A 5404-nucleotide genomic window follows, 5' to 3' on the forward strand; every position below is an offset into this window, starting at 1 on the left:
GCATGTGTTTCTGCAGCTGTATTCACACAATGTGTTTTACTGACTGTTTTGTCATCTCAGAGGCGACCAGGTCTGTGTTTGTTCTACTCCAGCTTCCTCCCACAGTCCAAAGACATGCGGTCAGGTGCTTTGGACTTTATATTGACCATAGGTGTGAGTGGTTGTCTGTCTACGTATAGACCAGTGACAGACTGGTCCAGGTTGTGCCTCATCTCCTGCCCAGTGACATCGTGGGTGGACTCTAGTAAAAATAATTATTTGTTTTTTATTTCGTTTGTAGTGAAATGTAAATTCCCATCTTGGCTACATCCTGCTGCTCAGATCCTCAGTTGAATTTTTTGTTCCAAACCACAAACTTATTCTTGCACACACGTGAACGGCAACAGTTTTACAGTTAGGGCCATTTCAAAGTCCTGATTTAAAGACAAGGTATGGAGTGTGGAAAATCGCTCAGGTTGCAGTCCGAATGTACGCATGACCAGGACGCGCAGCTCTGTTTCACAGATTGAATGCTTGGCTGTGGAAAAGATAGAATTCTGCAGATCTTGTCTCTTTCTGGCAGGCATGTTTAAGTCGAGCCCATTCCATACGTGTCAGGCAGAGTTGTGTTTCGGGGCATTCCCACTATTTTCCCCCTACTCCAGTCCCGAAAGCATGGCTCTAATCCTGTGTGGGGTATCTATGACAGCCAACACAAACGCCCACCTTTAACACACTGTCACCAGCAGGACCACTGTCTTTGGTTCTGGCAGCTGTGGCACTATTAGGATGTTAAGTAACACTGGCAGTCCTCACATTTTATTATGACATAATACCTAATTGATCCCCTCAGCAATGGAATGCAGGTGTTGAGCAGCTGGATGAACTTGCAAATGACAGAATAGAGCAATAATCATTATAAATAATTTGCACAATTTAAGTTAGTTAAAAAAAGATGCTTTTAAGTCATGAATGCAAGCAAATGAGTCAAATAATTGGTGTTATTTGAGTTTGCTAGGAGCAGTGATGGAGATTGCGACCCCCGTGGATGAAACCCTCTACCTCCTCCCGCCTCCTTCCTTTGGCTGCCCCTTTCTCCTCCTAGCATTTGGCGCCACTGTTGGGTTCATGCTTTTAGGTCTCAGTGAAATGTCTTCACAACTATTAAATGGATGGACACAGAACCTGATACGTACAGTATATCCAGAGTTACACTCGCAGGTTAACACTACAGGTTTGGAATTAATTAAAGTTGTTGACAACTACACTATTGGACGGAGTGATTGGGTAGAGTATACCGCGTGATGCCACTGGAACAGCAGGATACGTTTAAAGGTGATGAGTGGGCACTGAGGAGACACAATATAAAGTGTCTGGTAGGCAGTTACAGGGATCTCAAAGCATTCAAGGAGGTGCATATAAATGATTTTTACTTGACCAACTGACTTGATCCAACTGGCTTACAGTTAAAGTAACAGTACATGTATTACAACGGTATCAACAAGTCTAATCTGTATTCAAGCTAAAGATGCTATCTTAGATTTAATGCTATAGGGCATTAGCATTTAGCTCCAGGCAGAGGTGTACATCCTCACATCACTCCATACTAAGGTAGAGGGGTTTCACATGGAAGGTGACCCCATAAATATAAAATCTCCTATGGGGGCTCAGTTAGTTTTTTGTAAATAAATACACTGCAGTAGTCTGAAAATGCATAATGGAGCTAGTGGGGACCCAAACCATTTTTACAACAATGCATCCAAGACCATGACTGTAACCATAGACTAATGCACGTAGAGGCTGACTAATGCAGGTCAAGCTGCCGTTTGAATATAGTTGCTGTTGCATTGTATCGATCGCTCCTGGCACCTTGTGGCACATTTGGTCATCCGAGGTGACCCACTGCATTGTGAGGCGTGATTGAGGGCAGGGTGGACTGAACGGGGCCTATTGTATTCTGAGGTGAAGGAGTCACTGGGGTAAGAAGGTTTCGGTTACTGGAAGGAGGTTCGCCATTGTGAGGGGAACGGAAGAAGAGGAGGGCAGGGCAGAGCCAACTGCTGGGCATCAGGGTTGAATTAGAGTGGCCCACTCCACGGATTAGGTGACTGCTGAACAGGTATCCAGTCCAGGACCTTCTTTGTGAAGGTCAGGCTTGATGGATTCTCCAGAACCTGTGATGCTGGATAGTTTGACCCTTTTCCCACACGGTATCCTTCTGCTGCTTAGATGCGATTTCCCAATTTCTTGCAACCAGTTGTTCGACTCGCTGGCATTTTAAGGTGCACTGATTTCTCATTATGAATAGGGTGATATGAATAATGCAATACGAGACAACGTTATGTATTGTTTGCACTGTCTCTACCGAGCCATTGCCCCTTTGGTCACCTCTGTTTGGACTCATGCAACATCATTGGAGTAGTGAATTCCTTGCCTTTGCACATTTGTACACACATTTTGTAACTTTACCTACCAAGTATAGAGAGGAGAACGGCAAAGTGTGATCCTTCACTTTGCTTTGTTTCTGGTCTGTGAGTTTTGTGGGGAATCTGGTGAATTGCCTCATCTGGATCTTCTCACTTTTCCATCCTCTACATGTTACCAGAATACGAGGACTGGATCAGGAAGTGTCTCCAGCCCAGTAGGTCATGTGCAGCTGTTGATTTTCTCTCTGTCAAAGTGTGTGACGCTCTCTTTCATAGGTTGGTGAAGGGTATGTGACCATTTACACAACAAGATGTGGGAGGTATAAAAGAAGGCTCCTCAGAGAGTCTTGGAGCTGCTTAATGGGAGCCCAGGGCCTGCCCTCAGTCCTGGAGCCTTTCACACATCTTGCTCTCTGCTTCTCCAATTACTTCTACTGTCCTACAGCAACAAAGGCCCAACTGACTGCCCTCTCCTTCCCAAACCCTATCAGCGTGGATCCACCTGAGATTTCCCTACGCTATCTCTCCAGCATCTATGGAAATAAAGTGTCTTGTATAACCTGGTAAATGAGGCCGTTCCTAATTAAGAAAGAAGGTACACAGAGTATCCAAAGTGACTCATGTTAATTCTGTAACTTTATCTACTACAGAGCTTGAAAAGCAAGGTTTCAAACTGTGTGTGTTTCTGTGTTTTGTCCATAAATGCCCCAGAGTGAGGCTGAGCCACTTTGTGTGCTGAGGCCCTGAGCTTGAACCGGACTGCGTGAACTTTGAACAGATCTGTCCTGCAGATGAGGCCTGACTCAGCAGCAGTGAGAAAAATGCTCTGACCGTTAATAAAGTGACCTTCTAAACAGGTCTGAATCCTGCACTCAGATGCTGATTCAGACATTCATAAGTCCAACATATTGAAATACTTTCATCAGTGTTTCTAATACAGTTTATCCCCGGCTAGCACTTTGCACACGGGCGTTACTGACAGATGCTGCAGCCTGATGTCCATCCTTTATGAGAGCTTCTCTTTGTGCAGGACAATCCTATTCACATGCATTTAAAATGTGTCCAGAGGCAGTAATTCTCCCCATCATTTCCAGGTCTCTGACCTCCCTCTCTCGTTTTTAGATATTGCTCTGCTTTCACTCCCTCACTTCCTCAGATTCCTATGCCGTCCCTCCCCTCAATCCCTCTCTCCTCCCCACCTACCCCCTTCCCCAAACACTGATCTCAGATTAAGTTGAAAACTATCCCAAGTAAAGTTTGCACCTGCTCCTTCAGGCAAAGCTCTTTCCGCAGCTACAACAGGAGATTTTCAGTCTCCTCAAATAAGGATAACATCACTATAAATAACCAAAGCAGTGGACTGCTGTGTTTCTACCCTGTGGAACTAGAGCTGGACGAAAAGGAAGGCTCCTGGACATCCAGCTCCTCTACATACTCTCGTTTCATCACTTCAGCAGTTATCACCTTCACTGGCTCATTTCACTCCCCCCATCACTGCTAGCTCCACACTGTGGATGGTCCTCTGCTGGATGGGAGACTGCTGTGTGAAGGCTGCCAGGTTAGTGAGGTGCTAGATGTGCGGCTTCTGACGGGAGGTGAGTCTCAATTTTTCATCATTTTATAAACAGTTAATTATAGACTTACTGTAACAAAAAACATTTTCTCAGTGTCTCAGAATTGTCTTACTGTGTGCATCTTTTAAAAATTTTAAACTATGGGATGATGCTTTAAGAATGTCAGTCCTCTTGAAATACAATTTTATTTTTATTTTCTAATATAAAAAGACAGATGGTAACAGAACGATAACAGAAAACATGAATGTGGGTTCAGTGACATTTCCTATTAACAAATTTGTGATTGAAGTTTAGTGGTTAGTGTCATTTTTTAATGATGCCCCTCATTCGCCTGTGGAGACACAAGATAAACAAGCTGAAGTGTCTTGTTCATCTTGTAAGTCCCGGGGGCCTTATCTTAATTGCCCTGCTAAAAGGCACCGGGCTGATGCCATTCAGATAGAATGGTGAGTCAGAGGAGCAGTTGTGATAATCTATCTGTTGACAATGTATGATGAGAGCCTGATGACATTACAGAAGACCTCTTTCAGCAGTGCCCACTAACCTTGGCACACCTGAATACAATTTAGCATCAGCCTGAATAGAACAGGAGCACTGTGCTATCATTGGAACTGATTATTGCCTATTCTCAAGGCCAGTTAAATGGTCCAGGTTCAGTCAGACTTGATTAAATGTGATTACACTTTAACAAGACACCTGATCTGACAGAATCAACCCAATCCTCCATTTGCAAGCTTTGTCAGAGCATCTGTCAGCATTGAACCCTATTTTGTCCTTCAGGTGAAGCAATGTGGAAGTGATACGTTTTGAATTCTTACACAGAAATTAGGAAAGTGTCCTATGTTAAAACAGCTCTGAGTCTGCTGTGATGATGATAAACGCTTCCCAGCATTAACATATATGGTGGTTGCAGTAGCACTGAACATATAACCAAACCAAAATGACAAGAGAAGAATCAATTCCCAAATGTACCTACCATTCAACCAGAGCACAGGTCATGTCTTTCAAGGTTTCATTAAACAATTATGTCTAAATGCTGTATGGTGATTGTAACATCTGCCAACTTGGCTGCACACCCTACACAGCCAATGGGACGCATGCCAAGTCAGGCAATGAACAGCCCCAAAAGGCCACTGCAGGGACCTTGGCAACTCTAACCTACTCTCCTAAAGCCATTAGTGCCCTAGTGTTTATGCTCCTCTACCGTGAGGCAACAAGGCATGGATGGCTCCCAAACAGAAGTGGTAATGAGGTCCTAAGCAACCTCACAGCTTCAGACATAGACACACGGGAACAGCAGGGCAGTTCAATCAGCTGCGGGGAATCGAAGCACAGAGAGGCCCGCAGTCCACTGTTACCTGCTCACATGGGACTTAAGGCAAATGTGATCCTGACACATTGTTCTGGCATGTATAATAGAGCCTT

This window comes from Betta splendens, chromosome 14, assembly GCF_900634795.4.
Source record: "Betta splendens chromosome 14, fBetSpl5.4, whole genome shotgun sequence".
Taxonomy (NCBI): domain Eukaryota; kingdom Metazoa; phylum Chordata; class Actinopteri; order Anabantiformes; family Osphronemidae; genus Betta; species Betta splendens.